The sequence below is a fragment of the Furipterus horrens genome, unplaced genomic scaffold (genome assembly GCF_987537825.1).
Source record: "Furipterus horrens unplaced genomic scaffold, mFurHor1.1.pri manual_scaffold_13, whole genome shotgun sequence".
In the NCBI taxonomy this organism is placed as follows: Eukaryota; Metazoa; Chordata; class Mammalia; order Chiroptera; family Furipteridae; genus Furipterus; species Furipterus horrens.
The window spans coordinates 48,644,636-48,666,310 of NW_028327183.1; the positions used below are offsets into that span (position 1 = coordinate 48,644,636).

At 44.3% G+C, this 21,675-nt stretch overlaps 1 long non-coding RNA gene across 1 annotated transcript; it reads left to right on the forward strand.

Annotated features, from left to right (window-relative positions):
* Positions 1–472: 472 nt before the first annotated feature.
* LOC149995087 (uncharacterized) lies at positions 473–5,494 on the forward strand. Its single transcript, XR_016507846.1, has 2 exons — positions 473–821; positions 5,157–5,494. It is a non-coding gene; the product is annotated as an uncharacterized LOC149995087 (long non-coding RNA).
* The last annotated feature ends 16,181 nt before the right edge of the window (positions 5,495–21,675 follow it).

Here is a 21,675-nt window from a genome sequence, read left to right on the forward strand (position 1 = left end):
TATCGGCAGCCTGTTGCGGTTGAGGAGGCACAAGATGAGACAAGGCCCCCTTCACCTTGATCCCATGTTCTATGTAGAAGAGAGGGACAAGGAAAGATCTTGCTATGATGTCAGGTACCCACAAGCACCGTGAACGGACAGAGCAGGGGAGGAGAGAATGTGAAGACAGAGAATGTTTAGAGAACTTAGTCAGTAAACGTGTCTTTCAGGGTGTCAGTGGGGGTCTGTGTACAGTGAGGCGGTGAAAAGACAGACATTGGAGAGAATTATTGGCACCAGTAAAAGTAACATCTTCAGAGGTGCTGAAGTAATGATGTCCGTGCTCTTGACCTTGATCATGGGAGACACTCATTCATCCCCAGACCATGGTTGAGAGATTAAGAGACTTGCTTTGGATTCAGGGCCTCATGTTTCCATCACAGTGCATTGATATGAATACTGATCAATTTTTTTTTCTTATTTCCTAGTCTCACTGTTATCCTTCTGGTGCCTGCCCACGACAGCCAAATATGGTTTTCACAGTGATCTTTATTTTGAAGGGAGCGATGTGACTCTATTGATCCGCAATAAACCTTGCAATGTTTCAAGCTACATTTGGTATAGGGGGACATGCCAATACAATAGTAATATAATTGCAATTCTTATACCTGATATAAATAAGATTATGAGAGGTCCTGCACACAGCGGAAGAGAATTAATGAGTTTGGATGCATCCTTGAGGTTAGTGAACGTCACCGAGGCAGATACAGGAATATACACTGCCGCGGTCTACCTACCTGGTGTGATAAAAGAAGAAGGATCTACAGTTCTTGTTGTAAAGAGTGAGTGATTGTTCTCTGACTTTGGTGTGTTGGGTGGGGTGACTTCTTATTCACATATGGGACTAACAGCCCTGGACTCTGCCTCCATCCGCCTCCCATTTTGTCTCAGGTTCGACTTTGGCATTTAATGCAGGATACACATGGTACAGACAAACTTCCTAAAATCTCACTTCCCTTCCCAAATTCTAGCCCTGCAGACAGTCCCTGAACACAGAAGGACCAGTCCGATGACAGTAACTCAGCAGAGGGAGAGCAGCCTCAGTTCATCCCCCTGAGCACCTGCCTATGTGCTTGACCCCGAGAATGACCCTGCTGTACTAGGTCAGAGAACGGTCTGAGAGGACCCCTGAAATCCTTATAGAGCTCAGCTCAGAAACCCCTCCCGAGAACCTTGTCACAGGCATCTTAATCCAGGGCCCCTTGTGAGCCTGTGCAGGTTGGGTTTGGCCTCCTGGAAGGGCGCAGTGTGTAATGCTTTAATGGGTGCCCAAGTCACAAGGCTCCTGAGCTACTCAGCATTCAGGGCTCAGGCCCAGGAGCCACATCTTGGCAGAAATGGAGTTCAGTCTATCAACCGAGTGTGAGTGTAGAGGGCAGAGTTAGGCATAGTCCTTGATATAGCAGACCGTTTTGAGCAACTTAGAAAAGTTCAGAAAAAGGTCAGCATCCCCAGAAGTGAACTGAGAAAAAAAGACCTTGTGGCAGCACGTCATTCACCAGGATCAGCTCAGGGGGTTCTCAATAGGAATTGATCAATAGCAGTTGCCTCTTATTTGAGCAGCTCTTCTATCCTAAGATTTAGGTCAGATACAGTCACCTATACAGAGTCACACAGACCATGAGCCGCTGATCACAGTCAGTGGAGATCTGTCTGCAGCCATAGACTTAATTTCTCTACCTTGGGGGCCTTATGAGGTCTCTGGATTCTTAAACCAATGAATTGGTTCAGATTCTTTTTTCTTAGCTGTCCTCTGCTCAAAGAATACACTTTTGTCTGTGGAATGTAAAAAAAAAAAAAAAAAAAGAGAGAGAGAGAGAGACAGAGAGAGAGAGAAATAATCTCTTTTTACTGTAGAGCCACATGACGTGCAGTAACAATCAGAGCCGGTGCATAGAACATCCAGGCCTCTAGTTTCCACCCACACCTCCCTGCTCTGGACTTAGATTCACTTAGTTATTTGTTTCCTTATGGGTTGGAGTCTTACCACCAGATATAGAACAGGCCTTGTCTTCACATTCCCTGTTCTACCACTGACCCAGCTCAGGTGCCGCCATGTAATAAGCACTCAGTTGCCTTTGATGGATTAAGAAAAAATAAATAGTGATTTAATGAATAAACGAATGATCCAAAATCTCTTCAGAGCCTGGAACCTGGATGCAGAGTCCTTGGAATCTGGCCCCAGGGGACAGGCTCTCTGTGCCCGCAGGGACTAAGGCCCACATCTCAGATCCTCTTCTTTCTTCTAATAAAATAGCCATTCTTGCAATTGGTCTTAGGCTCTGGGGTACTAATAATAATTTTCACAAAGAGGCGAATTTTACGTTTTTTCCAAATTTCTATCTCATGGCTACCTAACACAAATTGCCCATAAGCTCCAGAATTTCAGCAAGTCCATGCTCCCCACTTGCTATAAGTCACCCATTTTGCATTTGCACACGTCCTCACCTGCCCTCAGGGGAGAGAGAATGGCTTTAATGATCAAGGGCAGAGCACCTGGCTCTACTGCCATAGTCAGCTTCCAGCTGTCCTTTTTACCCTTTTCTAAATCATTTGTTGGACTTTGCTGTATCGTTTATTGGCTCACTGGCTCATTCAAGTCACACTCACCTGGAAAGACCTGACCCAGCCCTTGGCCTAGAGGTGTGAGTAGTCAACTTACAGCTGGCTTGCTTCTGGTCTCTATGTGTTATTTCTGCTGAAACCCCAGCCTGTAGGATGGTGCCTCATGAAAGCACGCCTCAGCTGGGTGATAGAAGTCTGTGTAGCTGGAAGGACAGGCTTCTGGTCCACCAGGCAGTCAGGTGGTCAGTGAAGAACCAGAAGTGCAGGGGTGTCTCTGACTCCTGAGCTTATGTCTTTCCAAAGCCAAACACTGATACTTGCACAATGCCAGAAGTAGTCTGTGCTTTCCCCCAGATGTACAGTTGGAGGCTGCACATTCTCTGAGAGATCAGATTCCCATACATTTTCTTTTGATACACAGACCTGCCTTATTATTTCAAAACTCAAGTTGACTGAGAGATCAGAGCAGCCTACTATGGTTGAAGAAGCTTTTGGCGGAATCAAAGGTATCATGCAGGACAATTTTGTTCTCTTACCTAGAGAGCAAAGTTAACCAGACCCACATCACAATCAACAAATATAATCTTGAGAATTTTGATTTTCATTTTCTTTAAATAGTAGTGTTGTTGAACATGTGTTTTTGTGTTTATTGGCCATTTACATGTACTCTTTGGATAAATGTCTATTGAAGTGTTTTGTCCATTTTTAAATCAGATTTTTTGGTTTTGTTATTGTTGACTTGTAGATGTTTTTGTTGTCTTGTAGAAGTATTTGTGTATTAATTTTTTTCATATGATTTGCCATATAATTTTCTTATTTCATAGGTTACCTTTCCAACTGTTGTGTTTTTAGATGAATAGAAATTTTTCATTTTGACAAAATTCAAAGTCTAATTTTTACCTGTGTTTTAATATCATATTCATAAAATCATACTGTTCCTCCCTATACTTTTTCTACACGTTTTATAGTTTTAAGTCTATCCTTCAGCATTTGCTTTATTTTGACTAAATTTCTGTGTATAGTATAACACAAGGATTTATGTCATTTGTATGTGGACATTGTTCTTCAAATTATTTACTCAAAACACTGTCTTTTCTTCACTGAAACCATTTGATTGTGTCTTTGGATGAATAGAAGTTTCCAAGCCAGTGGCAGACTATTTGGGTTACTTTAGCTGTGCAGTAAGCTTTGACCTTAGGAAACGTGAGACCTCCAATTTCAATCTTGTATAAAGATTATTATCACAGTTTGGGGTTCATTGAAATTCCTTATGAAATCTAGCATGAATTTTTTTATTTCTGCAAGAAAGATCTTCAGACTTTGATAGTGGTTGTGTCAAATATGTAGATAGTTTGACGTCTTCTAATAAATTAACATGTTAACATGTATATTTTTCCATTGATTTGCATCTATTTTAAATTCGTTAGAAATGTTTGGTAGTTTTCAGGGTACACATTTTCCAGCCTATTAAGTTTATTCCTATGTGTTCTAGTATTTGGATGATATTATAAATAGAACTGTTTTCTTAATCTTTTTTTGAAATTCTTCATTGTTGTTGCAAAAAAGAAAGTGATGCTAGGTGTTCATTTTATCTCCTGCAACTTTGTATTATTTATTAGGTCTACGTGTGTGTCCGTAACTTTAGGGTTTTCTATATATATGTATATAAGATTCTGTTTTCTTTTTAAAAAGGATAGTTTTTTCTTTTCTGCAATTTGGATACAACTTATTTCACCTTTTTTGCATAAATGTTGTGTTCAAAACTTCCAGTACTGTGTTGAATATGTGGAAAAACAACATATTTTTCTTGTTCGTGATTTTTGTAAAGACTTCCATGTTTCTCTATGGAATACATTTTTAGCTATGAGCTTTTATGTATGGCCATTATTGTAGTGAGCAATTTTCTTCTACTCCTACAGATTAATTTCACCATGATCTGAATCAGTAGGCCAGGAAATAAAGTCTTGTTCAGACTGAGGATTCTTTTAGATGGAGAAGCTCCAGGTCTACAGTCATGAGGACTTGACTGGACCATCTTTACTGCCTAATTAATTATTTAACAAAGTGTAAATGTTTTTTCACTTACTGTAAATTTCCCTTGGCCCCAGAGATGGACAAAGGTGGTAGGTAGCCTGCCTTCACCAACACACCTAAAAGTTTACATAAAGAGCAGGACCTGATGTTTTGTGAAATCAAAACAAGTTCTAGGAAAAGATCAGGAAAAGCTCATGAGAGAAAAATTCTCCCTGATGATGAGGTAATAGGACATATGGGCTGTGAAAGGGCTTTGTGTGTTGCTACTGCAGAGGTGTCTGAGGGAACGGTTGTGGAATCACCCTGAGGTTATATAGGGTCAGAGGGGTGATGCAGATTTTTATTACATATTGTCACCTGAACTTAGACAGCTGTTCTTCTTCAAATGTCAGGACCATACTCTGGTGACCTTTACAGAGCTCATTGTGGACTCTGAGTGGCTCAGATATCTAAGAAAACATTATGGCTCCATATTGCAAGACCATTCCCCGTGAGTCACATTCTCCGTTTCTCCACAGAGCATCCGATATATACCTCTATCTCAGCCAGCAACACCACCGTCACAGAGAATAAAGATGCCGTTGTCTTCACCTGCTCCACAAATGCAAGGGACATCAAGTGGTTTTTTAATAATTGGTCTTTGCGGTTCACGGAGAGAATTAAGCTGTCTGAGGACCACTCTAGAGTCACCATAGACCCGGTCAAGAAGGAAGATACTGGGATATACCAGTGTGAAGGCTCCGAGCACTCCAGATTTGTTTATAGTTGGCCTCTGGAGCTGGATGTGCGTCATAAGTGACTCTTCCCATCCCCTATGTTGTTAAACTCTAAATAAAGTTATTTTGCATTATTATAATATATTTGTTCTGAAGGTGAATAGTTCTTATATGATTTGTATTGAGTCAACAGACACTCAACAATGGGAGTTGACATTGTTGTTATTGTTTAAATAAGGTCACATTTCAGACCAACCCCTGCTTCAGTATGGCCTCATTTGTACCATGTACACAGTGGACATGACACCACGGTCTCTCTCAGAGGAAGTTCAGTGGTCATGTGACAACCAATGGGAGCAGATGATTAGCTCAAAAAATCTGAGCTCTGTCCCTTCTCTAAGCAAACATGTGGAGATCACTGGAAACAGTTGTAGACAAGAGGACACACATATGGGTAGCAACAGTGATCTTTGTCTTCCTCTTTGATGCCTTTAAAAAGATTTCTAAAGTCTCTATAGTATTCTTATTTAGATGACAGTAAAATTATTTGCATAACCAGTACATTTCTGTTCCTTTTGTTAATAAGCTCTGGTATAAAGCCAAGGCTTTAGTTCAAATATCCTAGTTTGGAGTGATGCCCACAGACATAGAAATGATTTCGCACTTTATGAAACTAAGCTTGATCTCTGTGGTCTTTGGTATCTCTTGCAGAAGAGGCCATAAACCAAGGCTAGAGAGATTGCAGGTCGAGTGTGAATGTGAAACTTCCTAACCTCAAGTGACTAGAAAGAGAGAAAAAGAAAAAGAAGAAATTGAAAGAAAAGGATTAAATCATGAATTAGAAAAAGTGGACGCCTCAGACAGTTTGGTGCATGCTCAAATTTTTCTTTGGGTATGCTGTTTGTGAAGTGTCTTGGATGCTGCTCTAATGTTGTCGGGAGCTGACAACTTGGTGTGCTGGTGCTGGGTCTCTTGGGAGCGGCTTTCATGCAGACCAGTGTCAAGTATCATATTTGCCTTTCTGTCAGCGACCTTTTTAAAACTATAAACAGTCTACAGTGTGTGGGTATCTCTCCTGGCTTCACTACACATGGGAAAAAGTGAGTTGAACTCCAAGATTAGGTTCACCGGCAGCAGGCCTGGGGTAGGTTAGCAAACATTCCGAGGAGCCCTGGGGTCCTTTCTAGATAGCCAGGTGCTCATTAGGCAGAGTCGCTAAAAAGCTTCTGGTGGGTTCAGGAGGCCAAAGCTGGTGGGTCTCCTGTGAGGGTGAGGTGCCATTCAGAATTCAGAGAAGGTGGTGAGTGTCAACCCCTGCCCCAGAGCCACACATCTCAGTCTGTTTCTGAGTTTTGTGTGATCTTGGCAAGGCCGAGGCTCTGGTATAAGTCAGTGGGGTCTCTAGAGCCCAGAGGTTGAGGCTGCCAGAGGCCAGGGTGTGTGGTTCTATCAGGTCTCTCTCGTGGGGAATTTCCAGTCAGGTCTGTGGGAAAGTGGGTGGAATGGCTACACTCCAAAGCCAGTCACTGACCCCACTGTGTCTGCCCAGACTTCTAAATTCCAGCCTGCACAGCGATTCCTCAGCAGAGGTTAAGAATCATAAAGTGGGCAAGAGTAATTGCAGAAAGTGGGGTAATTGCTTTTCTCCAGGCTGATGCTACTCAGAGGGAAATCCTTCATGAAAGGAAGATGGCGACTTTGTGTTAGGCAATGACTCAGTAGAAGGATCCTGGTTGCTGACTCCCCTGCCTTCTTCTCAGAGCCCTAAAGCCAAACTCTGCTCAGGCAACTCTAGTCCACACTGCCCTCCACCCCCAAAAGCCCAGGGTGAGTGGCTGTGAACTAACTTTTATGTGTTGGCTCTTTAAGAGGGTGCTTGTGTGTCCAGAATCTTTCATCTCTCCTTGGCAGGCAAAATGTCCGCTGCTTTACAAAGCCGATATTGTGTGGGTGCCTCTTCCTGGCTCTGATGCCTGGGCTGTGGAGACCAGCGTGAGGTGTAGGCCCCATGCTTCTCAGAGTGAACTCTCCAAAACCGAAATATCCCTTCAGCACTTTAGCTTCAACCTTGACAGGGAGGCCAGGCCCTTTTGCATCTTTGACCTTCCTACTCTAAGCCAGCGCTGGTCTGGCTGTCTGTCACTCTAAAAGCCAATAGTCAAGAGGCAGGTGCTGATGTAAAGACAAGAGGTTTATTGTCATGTGCCAGCCACCTGGAAGATGGGGGACTCATGTCTCAAATCCCATCTCCACATCTCTGTGCAGGGAGAGGTTCTTATAATGAGGCAGAAGGGGACAAAAGAGAGATCAAGGGAGGGGTTGAAAAGTCTCTACATGAAGACAAGTACAGCCTATCCTGGCTTTACATGCTCCTTGACTGAGAGCGGAAGGTCAGCAAATCTCCTATAATTGGGATGCCTTAATGTCAGAGTCCATATATTTCTTTGTTTTTAAAAATAATTTATTTGTTTATTTGTTTATTCATTTATTTTTAGAGAGAAGGGAAAGGAGAAAGAGAAGGAGAGAAACAACACTGTGTGGTTGACTCTCACTCGCACCCCCAACTGGGTACCTTACCAGTAAACTAGTCATGTGCCCTGACTGCGAATCAAACTGGCAACACTTGGATCGCAGGCCGATGCTCAATCCACTGAGCCACAGCAGCAAGGGCTTCAGAGTCCGTATATTTCAAACTTAGTTCCTAGGATTCTTATATAAACATGCTGTTTATCTACAAGTTGCAAATTTGTCAGAATCAACATTTGTAGAAAGAAGGTCAGACAAATGGTGTGGTGGATTATAATTCCCCACTGTTACAGTACCAGTCTCAATGTGACTTCCTCTGACAATTTTTGGTTATGACTCCTCTTCAACTACTCTTTAGTTGGATATACAGGATGAGTTTTAAAAAATTAACGGTATTTCTAGTTTTGTCCTGAAAGGTGGTGAGTGTAAGGTCCACCTGCCATTTTGAAAATCTAATACTCTTTTGAAATGATTAACCATCAACTCGTTTTATATAACTAAAGTTCTTTTACTCACTAAAAGTACAGGAAGGTTCCTGGTTTACAATAGACATCTATCTAAAGAACAGCATTGACTCTTTTTTTTTGACCATGTCATGAGTCTTTTTGGAATATCCTTATCTGATGATTAAAAAATAAAGCCATTATAACTTTCAAAACTTTCATGGCTTTGTAGATGTGTTCTAATTGTTTCCACATTGTGATAAATCAGTTCCTTTAAAATTTCCTTTTATAGCAGGCACACAACAAAATGTTTATTTTTAAGCACTATGGTCTGATCTGAAGCTACAGAGCCTGGGCAGGGTGATATGGAGGGTCTGCTGTTGCCCATGCAGTAGACCCCCCCTCTCTGCGCAGCTGAAGGGTCCAAGGGAAAGACGAAGTCAATACAGCTTGGCTTCAGGTGCGCCGCAGGAGTTGCCGGTGTTGACTACAATGTCAAACCGCCTTAGGGACTCCGGCTCCGGATTTTCTGTCGGGGTTTACTCCCTTAGCCTTTCCCCTAAAGAGGTATGCCGCAAGGCAGCGGAGGCCCAGGCTCTGTAGCTTCAGTTTCACTGGAGAGGACACTCCAGCGTCATCGCAAGATGTCGACTCAACACGGGAGGAGACAGATACCGGTTATAAGCTCATCCGATTGGCGAAGGAAACGAGCGCCAGAGGTCTCCTCTGACGGCGGGAGAGGTCATCGCACCTCACTGGACAGCTACCGCCCGCCTCAAGCTGGGCAGCGCCAGCCAATTAGGTGCCGTCTCGCCATGGCTCGCCTGCCCCACTGGGTGCGTGGGGATCAGAGAGGCGCCTCTCGAAAAGTGGGCCACAAAACACCCGCACCAGTTAATTCCAAGCAAACAACAAGAAAGAAGCCTCCAGCTCTTTGCCTCGCTAGCTGGAACATCAGGACCATGTGCCCCGGACTTACTGCAGACCTTCCGTGGATCAATGGTGCCAGGAAAACCGCTGTCATCGATAGGGAACTGGCACGACTAAACATCGACATTGCGGCTCTACAGGAGACCCGGTTGGCCGACAACGGAACTATCAGAGAAACCAACTACACCTTCTACTGGCAAGGGAAGTCTCCGGACCAACCAAGACAGCACGGTGTTGGGTTCGCTGTGAAGAACACGCTTGTTAACTCCATAGAGCCACCCACAGGAGGCACAGAGAGATTACTTACCCTCCGATTGTCAACAACTTTCGGCCCAGTCAGCATTCTTAGCGCGTACGCCCCAACCCTCTGCGCCACCATCGAAGAGAAAGAACAGTTCTACCATGCACTGGACAAAGCCTTATCCAAGATCCCCAGAAGTAACGCTCTCTATCTCCTTGGAGACTTCAACGCAAGAGTAGGAGCCGACCACATGGCCTGGCCCACCTGCCTTGGAAACTTTGGGAGAGGAAAGATCAATGAGAATGGTCAGCGACTGCTTGAGCTTTCGTGTCACCACGGCCTGTGCGTGACAAACACATTCTTCAAGTGCAAAGAGATCCACCAGGTGTCATGGAGGCACCCCCGCTCCCGCCATTGGCACCAGCTTGACCTCGTCATCACCAGAAGAACGGATATTGGCAGCACCCTCCTCACCTGCAGCTACCACAGTGCAGACTGCGACACGGACCATGCCCTCGTGGTAAGCAAGGTGCGCATAATGCCGAAGAGGTTGCACCACTCCAAGATGAAGGGTCGCCCACGCATCAACACCAGTTGTGCCAGCAACCCAGTTAAGACCCAGCAATTCATCAACAAGATGGAAGATGCACTCGGCGAGGGAGTGGCGGCAGATGACATTATCGAATCTAATTGGCTACGTCTCCACGACGCCATATACAACTCCGCCATTATTGCTTACGGGAAGAAAGAGCGGAAGAACGCTGACTGGTACGAGGCTCACTGGGAAGAAATGGAACCCGTGATCGAGGCTAAGAGGAAGGCCCTACTGGCTTACAAGGCCACGCCCACTCCCAGTACACTTCAAGCTCTACGGGCTGCCAGGAACAAAGTCCAGAAGACCACCCGCCACTGTGCCAACACCTATTGGCTAAACCTGTGCAGAAGCATTCAGGAAGCCGCCGATATAGGCAGCGCACGGGGAATGTATGAGGGTATCAAGAAGGCAACAGGCCCAATCCCCTCCAAGATCGCCCCCCTTAAGTCCAAGACAGGTGAGGTCATCACTGACCAGGAACAGCAAATGCGGCGGTGGACCGAGCACTACCTCGAGCTGTACGCAACGAAGAACACCGTAACAGACACTGCTCTTAACGCCATCCCAGACCTACCAGTCATGGAGGAGCTAGACACCCCACCTACTGCGGCAGAGCTCGGCAAAGCCATCGACCGCCTTGCTTGCGGGAAAGCACCAGGAAGCGACGGAATCCCTCCAGAAATCCTAAAGAGCGGGAAACCAGTCCTGCTACAGCCGCTCCACCATCTACTCTGTCTCTGCTGGAAGGAGGGTTACATGCCCCAGGATATGAGAGACGCCAACATTATCACCATGTACAAGAACAAAGGAGACCGCAGCAACTGCAACAACTACCGGGGCATCTCTCTCCTCAGCGTCGTCGGCAAAGTATTCGCCCGGGTCGCTCTTGCCCGCCTGCAGACCCTTGCTTCCCGCGTCTACCCAGAGTCCCAGTGTGGCTTCAGAGCTGGCCGATCAACAGTGGACATGATCTTCTCCCTACGCCAGTTGCAGGAGAAGTGTCACGAGCAGCATAAACCACTCTACCTCGCCTTTATCGACCTTACGAAGGCGTTCGATCTGGTCAGTCGAAGCGGTCTCTTCAGCTTGCTACGGAAGATTGGCTGTCCACCACATCTGCTTGCTGTGGTCATGTCCTTTCATGACAACATGCACAGCACGGTGTCCTACAACGGCGCAACCTCTGAGGCCTTCCCAGTCAGCAGCGGAGTAAAGCAGGGCTGCGTCCTCGCGCCTACGCTGTTCGGAATCTTCTTCTCCATGCTCCTCCAATACGCCTTTAAGGACTGCAGCGAGGGTGTCTTCATTCACACCAGATCCGATGGCAAGCTCTACAACCTGGCCCATCTACGAGCCAAGACCAAAGTCAAAGAGGTGCTCATCCGTGAGATGCTCTTCGCCAATGACGCAGCCTTGACATCACACTCCGAAGAGGGACTCCAGCAGCTAGTCACTTGCCTTTCCCACGCATGCAAGGAGTTCGGACTAGCCATCAGCCTGACGAAGACGAATGTTATGGCTCAAGGCACGGGGACTCCCCCATGCATCACCATCGACGGATACACCCTGGAGGTTGTCAACGACTTCACTTACCTCGGGTCCACCATCTCGAGCTCTCTGTCAGTCGACTTGGAGGTCAACCGGAGAATCGCCAGGACAGTCACAGTTATGGCCAGACTGAACCGACGAGCGTGGAACAATTCCAGCCTCACTGAGAAAACCAGACTGCGCATCTACCAAGCCTGCGTACTCAGCACTCTCCTCTATGGCAGCGAGACGTGGACCACCTACGCAAGGCACGAAAGGAAACTCAACAGCTTCCACATGAGGTGCCTGCGACGCATCCTGCATGTCGCCTGGCAGGATAAGGTCCCCAACACCGAGGTGCTGAAGCGAGCCAATATGAGCAGTTTGCATGCAGTTCTTAGCGAGAGACGCCTCAGGTGGCTCGGCCATGTCAAAAGAATGGATGCAGGCCGTATCCCCAAAGACCTCCTCTACGGCGAGCTAGCAGAAGGCAAGAGGATGACAGGGCGCCCAAAACTGCGGTTCAAAGACATCTGCAAAAAGGACATGACACAATGCTCCATCAATCTCAACACATGGGAAGTTCAAGCAGACGACCGCCTAGCCTGGAGGCTCGCGGTCAGGCAAGGTACGTCACGTGCAGAGGCTGCGCGCAACGAGGAGGCGGTCCAGAAAAGATCGAGGCGGAAGCAGCGTCAACAGCAGCAACAACAGCCATCTGCCTTCACCTGTAACAAGTGTGGCAGGGATTGTCACTCCCGAATCGGACTGCACAGCCATTCTCGGCGGTGCAGATAGACTCTCAAGGAGCTACGCCATCGTCTTTCTAGACGGACGGCTGCCGACGACGACGACGATGGTCTGATCTGTCAGCTTCAAATACAATAAAGGCTTTGAGCCACATAGAGTATCAGGTGTAGTTCAAGGAAAGGAGTGGGCGCCTTAGAACCGACACAGAAGAAGTGCGTCCTCTGATGCGCTCTCAGTGCCACCAGTGGGGCACTCAGTACCTTGGAAATGAATGGACGTTTAGAACATACCTGTGAGGGCAACATCTGGGAGAGATGGATAAGCTCAAAAAGGCAGGAGGCTGTGGGGCAACCTGTAGGGGGCAGGGAATTTTTCTTCAAAGGAGGGAGCTGAAAAGAGTGCAGACTCCAGCCTCCAAGGGCACAGAGATTTGCCCAGTAGGAGAGGACACCAAGTGAGCAGACGCACATAGAAAAAGGGACAAGACACAGGGTGAGAGGGGACAGAATCCAGCAGGGACTAGGACTCTAGAGTGAGGAGGGGTCCAGATATCATGACACGCAGATGTGCAGGGTGGACTTAGGGCTTAATGGGCTCATCTCCCGCTGAGGAATGAATGGAGAAAAGAAGGGAAGACCAGGAAAGGCCCCATGACAGCACACCAGCCAGAGAGTTGCCATGACTAAACACTGGGCGTGGGAACAAGGTGAAGGGACCATGAGCACAAATTGAAGGCAGGGTTCACAGTGTCCACATCAGCTCTGGGGAGCTGAACTTATGTTTCTTTTGGGGGGCTATGGCCCGGCTGTTGAAACATCACCTGTAGCACCAGGGCAGCAAACTCCTCACCCTCATCCCGGCTCATCCTGTGGCAGAGACTTCGAGTCTGCAAGAGCTCTGAGATTTGGAGGAGGGGAAACTGACGGAGGTTTCAGAGCTCTGAACAGGAGCCTGGGGCTTGGAAAGGGAGAGAGTTGGAAGGAAGACAAGAGCCTGATGACCTTAAAGTTCATCGAACCCAAAATCAAAAGAAAGGCTCTTTAGAAGAATTAGTGATATGGGATTTCTCCAGACCTCAGAGCTATTTCCACAGCTTCCCTTCTTCAGACACTGAAGTCTCTCCCTTCAGTATGATCTGCTGTTAAAAAGATGAATTCAAAGTTACTCATTTAGTTCATACTTTTTCTACCACAATAAATTCTGGCATTGTGTAGGAGGTCATCATGCCCCAAATCATCCGGTTTTAAAGAGTTTTCACCCTCAGGAGCATGCTGACAATACTGGAGCAGAGGATCCAGGAGAGCAAAAGGAAATAAGGACAGGATCCGTCCCTTGTGTATAAAGCGCATGGCTTCTTATTGTTGCTTAGAGGTTAATATTTATCCTCTTGTTTTGAATGAAATATGTGGATGATTGGAAGTCTTTCAATCCATAAACACACATGCTTTTCAATTTATTTTTTATTTAAACTTTTCTAAACCTTTGGTAGTTTTCAGTGCTTACATCTTCAACATTGTTGGCTGATTTTTTCCTAAGTATTTTATTCTTTCTGGTGCTTTGAAAATGAAACTGTTTCCCTAATTCCATTTTGGGTTTGTTCATTATTGTTAAAAAAAAGGAAAGTCACATTGACTATTTTGTTGTCTGTTGCAACTTTTCTGAAGTTATTAATTCCAGGAGTTCTTTGTGTGTGGAGTGCAGAATTTCTAGTGTTTTTATGTATAAGATTAAGTTGTCTGGGGGAGAGAGAAATTTTCTTCTGTATTTTCCAATTTGAATACCACTTTCCATCTAACTGTTTCATCCAGAGCGTCCCCTAGTATGTTGAATACGTTGGAAAAAGTCCCTTTCTTATTGTTCACAATTTTAGTTACAGTTTGGTGTTTGTCCGTGGAGTATTGTGTTAACTATGGTTTTCATCTGTGGCTTCTACTGTCTCGAGTAGTTTTCATCAAATCCTGCAGTCCCCTCTTTCTTTACACCATAAATACATCTCTCTGTAGAGTTGTTTCAGCACACTATTCAATTTTCAAGCCAGAGCATAAAGTTGTGTTCAAAATAAGCAACAATTTCAGATTAAAAAAACTTCTTCAAAACTTCCGGCCAAGGAGCCATAGACAGACACGCTGTGTCTCCCTCCACAACTCAGAAGGAATACAACTACCTCAAAACTAGAAACAACAAGATGTTCCAGAAAATCAAGCTACATGGAAGTCCAGCAAACAAAGGATAAAGAAGAAGTATTCATCCAGACAGGTGGGAGGGGCCGAGCCAGGGCAGAGCGGACGTGGTTGGCAGAAAACTCAGGCACCCGTTTTAAAAAGTCAGGAGGGACACCTGGGGAGCGTTCCCAGCTCCTCACTGAACCTTGCAGCCCAAGGTTCCAGCACTGGGAAAAATCAAGCCTCATTGCTTCTGACTGTGCAGACCAGTGGGGATTGGGGTGGAGGCAGACACTGCCAGTCTCATCAGAGTCCATTTGTTTAAAGGGCCCCAATGGTCCTAGAACGTCCACAGACCCACCCACTCTGGCAACGACAGCCAGGGCAGCAGCAAGAGGGCACCAGTCTGGCGCACAAGTGGGAGAAGAGGCTGGGAAAGGGGTGAGTGCTGAGCAGGCGACATTGTTCCCTCTCAGACCCCTCCCACACATACAGCGCCACAATGTAGTGAAACAGGTCTCCCTGTACAGACAAATCCTTAAGGCTCCGCTCCTTACAACATAAGAGGAGTGACAGCTCTACCTGGGACATGGAGGCAAACAAACTCAGGAGCCTTTTAGAATGAGGAAACGGATCAAGGTTCCAGTGGGAGAACTAAATGATGAGGAGATAGTCAACATAACAGATGAGGAGATAGACGACCTAACATATGCAGAATTCAAAACACCGGTGATAAGGATGCTCACAGGTTTGACAAAAATGCTTGAGTATGGCAAACGCATAAGAATTATAAAGGCTATGTTAAGTGAAATTAATGAAAATCCATACAAAACCAATGGTGAAGGGAAGCAAACCAGGTTCAAATCCATAATTTGAAACATAAGGAAGAAAAAAATAGTCCGCCAGTGTGGAATGCAAAAATAAGAATTGAAAAAAATGAGGAAAATTTCCCAAATATTGCGAGGAGATGGATATACATGTCCAGGAAGCACAGAGGGTCCCATGCGAGTTGGATCCAAAGGGGTCCACACCAGGATGCATCATGATTGAGATGCTAAAGAAGAAAGATATAGACAGAGTCATGGGAAAAACAAGAGAAAGGCAGAGAGTTGCCTACAGTGGGGTGCCTATAGTGTTACGGCTACATAGGCGAGATTGAACACTCTGAAGTGGTGTATAAAGTAAGCAAAAGATTTAATAATGGCCAGGAGTTGGGCAGACCCTGAGCTTGTCTATAAAATGCTGCAACCTACAATGGAGTCTAAAATGCTGAGTTTTTATACTGATGAGTCCCCCTTTGTTTCTTCTTTGGCGGGAAACAACCTTTGGAAGAGGGGGCTGGGCAGGACTGCAGGAATGTCTTGGCAGTAACAGGAACAGAAATTCGCAAGGCTGTAAGATTATCTCTGGCCACAGCATAGCTCCTCAGCCAGGGACGAACTCCCTGTGAAGCAATGTACCTTCAAAGGGCTAGACATTCTGCCAAGCACAACCTTCACAATGTTATAAATTAGACACAAGTAAATGGAAGGTGATAGGGGCTGAGGTGCTTTTACCTTGTAAATCACTAATTGCTAGAACACTCTTTTTTACATTTCTTTTTTTAAAGCCTTTTAGCAAGACCTTGCTACTTCTTACAAAGAACATTTAAAGCCTTTACATACTTACATATTTAGCAGACCTTTGAAACTTTTTTACAGGGAATTTTGGTGCCCCTACAATAAGACTATCAGCTGATCTCTCAGAGGACACTTTGCAGGCAAGAAGGGACTGGCAAGCAGTATTCAAAGTGATGGAAAGCAACCTACAACCAGGATCACGCTATCCAGCAAAGCTATCACTTGGAATGGAAGGGCAGATGAAGTGCTTCCCAGACAAGGTGAAGCTAATGAAGTTCATCATCATGAAGTCATTATTATATGAAATGTCAAAGGGACTTCCTTAAGAAAAAGATCAAAACTATGAACACTAAAATGACAACAAACTCACAACTATGAACAACTGAATCTAAAAAATAAAAACAAAATCCAACTAAGCAAACTGGAATAGGAACAGAATCATAGGTATGGGGATCATTTGGAGGTTTATCAGTTGGGAGGGAGGATGGGGAGAAATGGGGAAATAGTGCAGGGACTAAGAAGCATAATTGGTTGGTACAAAATAGACAGGGGGAGGATAAGAATAATATAGGAAAGGGTGAATCCGAATAACTTATATGCATGACCCATGGACATGAACTACGGGGTGTAGGATTGCTGGAGTGAAGGAGGATACTGGAAAGAGGGGAGCAAAGGGTAAAAAATTGGAACGACTGTAACAACATAATCAATAAAATATACTTAAAAAATAAAAAAAAACTTCTTCAAATGTAAGTTCACGAAGACTAGGTTGGGCTGTCTTTATTGAATAATAAAGTATTTAACACCAGGTAAATGCCTTCCTACTCACTGTCCAGTTCCCTAGGCCCAAGTGTTGTACAGAGGACATAAGCCAGCTCCCGCAACATACACAAATATTTGTATGATGGTCATAACATGTTTTTTTTTTTTTTTTAAACCTAATAAGTTCTAAGAAAAGATCAATGAAATGTTATGACAGGAAAATTTCACCTGATGGTGATGTTATAGGACATGTGGGCTGGGAAGCGGTTCTTGGTGCTGATAATACAGAAATGCCCATGGAAAGATTTTGGGGCTCTCTCTTGGACTTAATGCTCCCTCAGAATAGGAATCTTTAGGCAGGTCCTTTATGAAGAGGCCTTTGATTACTATTTCTTAGATCATTCCATTAAAAATGTAATTGAAATTTGGTAATTGTCAATTCTTTATCTGGTCTCTTGAAACACACATAAGTCTATTTTAAAGTTTCTTTCCAGTGTTGAGAACCAAAATCTACCAGTCTCAGATAAAAGGGCCCATTACTTTGAATTTTTTTCTTCCTGATGTTCCTGTGTCCCACCCTCTTAGGAAGAGGAGAAGCCTACTTTGGGTTGGGGACCTTTACAGCCAAAATGTAAGAGGACTTGTGGCCAGCATTTTATGATAATTTTTGCTTTGTTTTGTGTCAAGTAAATTAGCAAACACAAATGCTCATGGTTCCTTCTTTTCTTAACATCATTCCAGCCTTTGATCAGGAGTGTCAAATTCTGTCTCACTGCCCTATTGTATGGCCTTTAGTAAAGCCTTACCTTTATTTTTAAATTTATTTGATGCAAGTTTTATTTTAATAAAACCTCCCTATAAGTAGCTCATCACGTCATCTTACGCAAAGTGTCAATAATTAACGCATCTTTAATTTTTCCAATTTTTCCTTAATGTTAATTTTTAAACAGGTTTTGCAATTGCCTTGTCTCTCTTCTGACTTGATGTCCACAGCGGGAGATGACCTGTCTTCTCAGACCCTCCTTGTCCCCAGGTTGCCTCCAAGGAGCCCTGGCTTAGATCCGTGAAGACGTGCCTGCATGAAAGGTCACATTTCCACAGCGCCCTAACCATCCAGTGTTCTCATTCCTCGTTCTTGTTTACTGCATCTTCAAGGACAAGACCACAGAGTTTATGAGAGATATTCTGTCATAAAACTTGACTCCTCTAGTAATCATGCAGGTCTGTTACGTCAGCCACCCGCAGGCCTGCACTGAAGGAGCCTCTTTCAAGCCCTCTCTGACCTGCAGCTCAGGGCAGACCTCAGTGTTCTTATTCTTTGTCTTTGTTGTTTGTACAAGTTCCATGTGCCTGTCCCTAGAGTGCCTGCAACCAGAATTGAGGAATGGGAATTAAATATCCTCTGGTTCTCTTCTTTCTCTGCTTCCTGTAGCCTCTGGCACATTTGACTGAGATCCTTGGGGACCTGGCCACAGGTGGATTGTGTACAAACAGAGGTGAACGCAGAGCAAAGTCTTTGAGGAATAGGGTTTGCTCAGGGTCAGGACGAGAAACGAATGCCTGGGAGGTGTTAGTGTGGTTTCAAGCAGACCTAAGGAGACAAGCAGGAGGGTTTATTGTGGAGGCTCAGAATGAAGTTGATAATGTTAGTGAGGGTCTGACCTGCTTGTTGAGGGTGAAGCCACTGGACCTCGTGTGTTGAGGTGGGGGAGCCATTCTCCCAGACTAGGATGAGCATGTGGGTAAAACACAGGGTTGGGAGAAAAAACTTAGCTTTGAAGACTCAGATTAGTTTCCTGACATTGGGACAAGTGGGAGGGAGCGATGTACAAGCGGGCATGTGCCATGACAGGGCGTATGGGACAGAAAATAAGGAGAAGAAAAGAGATTAAGATTGGCACTTTCCATAGTCAGGGATGATGTAATGGGGAGCAATCTCTCCATGGTTACAGTGATGTATAAGTGTGATTAAAATATTTTAGTAGTAGGTAGACGTGGTGGCTGCACCAAGTGTGACTACACTAAATGCCACAGAATTACTCACCATTAATGATTTCTTTTTATTATGTAAATTTTACCTCATACAACAATTGTGCTGAATTAAGGAAACTGGATTTAAAAGAGAAAATCCTTCTGATTTTATTTATATAAAATTTTAAAAAATGAAAAGTTATCTATCAAGAAATAAAGAAAATGAGTAATGGCCCGAAATCTCTGCGGGTTGACTGGGGAGCAGTGGAAGGGTTTACAAATGCAGGTGAGAAACTGTTGGCTGAAATGGATAAACGTGGAGTAGGTATGCATGCCAATACTCAAAAGATTTTAAGTCCACATATAGGCGGTTTATTGTCTGCTACATACAGATTAGTCAAGCTGTAATCCATGCTGATTGTCATGAATTGCTTGTGTGGTCAGGAGGGGAGCATATTGTTTCTTTATTGGTGCTGTTTCTGAGTGTGCAGACCTCAGTGGGCACCCACAGGGGTACAATAATGAGAATACAGGCCATTGTTTAGCAGTGACGTGTACTGGTTATCTCCAGCATACTAGCTCACTAAATCACCAAAGTGAGTCAGTAAAATATCTTACTTCCCTCAACTCTCCTGCCTCCTGGCCTTTGCACATGCTGAGTCCTCTGCCTGGACCTCTCATTCCTGCCCACTCATAAGCTCCGTGTTTGCCTGGGCTCATTCTCTACTAGATGCTTCTCCTTAAAAAGTTTTAACTGGTCTTTTGTCTAGCTCAGAATTCCAGTTATGTGAGGTCATAATGCTCCATATTTTCCCTCTTTAACCATTATCATATTTGTAAATGTTGTATTTATTAATTAAAGAACACTCACCCTCTGCTCATCCTCTGTCTGACCTCCATAAATGACTAGAGAAAGAAACAGACAAAATCTATCTCAGTCCTCAGAGACCTGACGTGCTGGTGGGGGAGTCACACAGTAATCCAAACAGCAGCAGCAACTATAATGCATGACAGTGTGTTAGAATAAAATAAGGCATACTTGGGGTGATTTTCTTTTTTCAATTCAATAATGTTGGCTCAGCAAAGTGGATGTGAACTTATAGGAGCAGAGAGATCAGAAGGTGAGAGTAGATGAGGTCAGAATAAAGAAGCCATCAACCAGAACCTTGGCTTTCCTCTCAGTGACAAGGGGTGCCCCTGGAGGGTGTGAGTAATCTCTGTTTGTTGAAGGAAAGCAATGTTTGGCACCCTGACAATTTGGTTTCAGAATCTTGATGTTAAGCTGTTTGTTCAGAAAGAAAACTCAGAAAAATATGTTCACACTCCCCAAATTCCTGCCAAGAGTTTCAGAGAAAATGTGCTTCAGGAGAAACATTAGGATGCTCACTTTAGGCTCCTTTGATCACATATGGTAAATAAAAAGATTCAGGAAGGTACCTACTGTCTCAATACCACCTGTGGCCCACGGATTCTGAGTTACTCAGAAAAAAATGTCTTGCCATGAAGAATCTGCTCTTCTAAAATACCTGTAAAGTGCTCATTCTGATTTCTGAAACATGAGACCCAATTTTCCTTTTTTAAAATTCTTTGTCAAAAATGCTTTATACACCCAATGTTGCCTCACAATCACTGGAATTTTTATGCTTATGTGTATTCTCTAAGATCATATATTAAAAACTTTATATTCTCTGCTAATGTGTCTCTGTTCATTTGGTGATTAGTGCAGCCAAAAAATATAGAGAGAGAGAACGTGAGAGAGAAAGATTTACTATTTTATAGCCTCCACCTTAGCCAGAATTAGTGAGGCTGCTTGGTTGCAGGCACGGGGTTCAGTGAGAGGACAAGTGCAGTCCATCCTGGGACAGGTGGGAATGGTCGGACAAGCATGAAAAAGAGTGCCAGTTTCTGTACTCATTAAGAACATTAAATCAAAGAATTATCTGAAGAATAAAATATGGGGAGTAAGAAAAAGAGAGGAGTTGTGCAAAAGATTTGGGAAAATTTTAGAGGAGCACGTTGAGGTCAATAATTTGGCTGGGATTCAAAATCTTAAGGCATCCTGAAGTGCGTTTAAACTATTAGTTGTCAAGTAATTGTTAAAGGAGTTGTCAAATAATTGTATTCAGTCAAGAAGCCAACCTTGGCCTAAAATTACATACTTTCTGATAAACTTCGTGAAAATTCCAGAAATTGCAAATGAAAAAGCCAGTCAAAGTTTCCTTAACATTATAAAACGAAGTGGAAAGGTGTATAGTAAAGAGATTACAAGAGGCATGAAAAGACTTTAACAGTGAGGGACATGTTTACTTTCATTGTAACAACTTCTCTGCTTCATGCATCTTGAACAACTTCACAAATTTATACTTTCAATATGTTAAGCTTTTTATATTCAATTAAAATTCAATAACTACATTAAATTATATAGACATATGTAAAACGTTGCCTGCAGTATAAGTTGAATAGAAAGTACAAAACTGAAAAAACCAAAACCAAAACCAAACTCTACATGACATTTTCTTGTCCATTTTGCTTTTTGTCCACTAGGGGCGGCAGAATTACTCTGCAGCTGGAGCCTTTTTGGGTCAAGACTGACTCCCCCTCAGAAGCACCCACAGCCCAGCAGGGTCCAGCCTCACCAGTGTCATCCTTTACTCAGTCTTTCTCACTCTCCTGGCTCCCCACGCTGGACTCCGTCAGCTCCTCCATCCAGCCAAGCATCAGCCCACCAAAGCGCAGTCCTCTGCAGGCTGCTTTTGTGTGTGTAACACCCTATTTTCTCTCAGGGGAAAATGGCC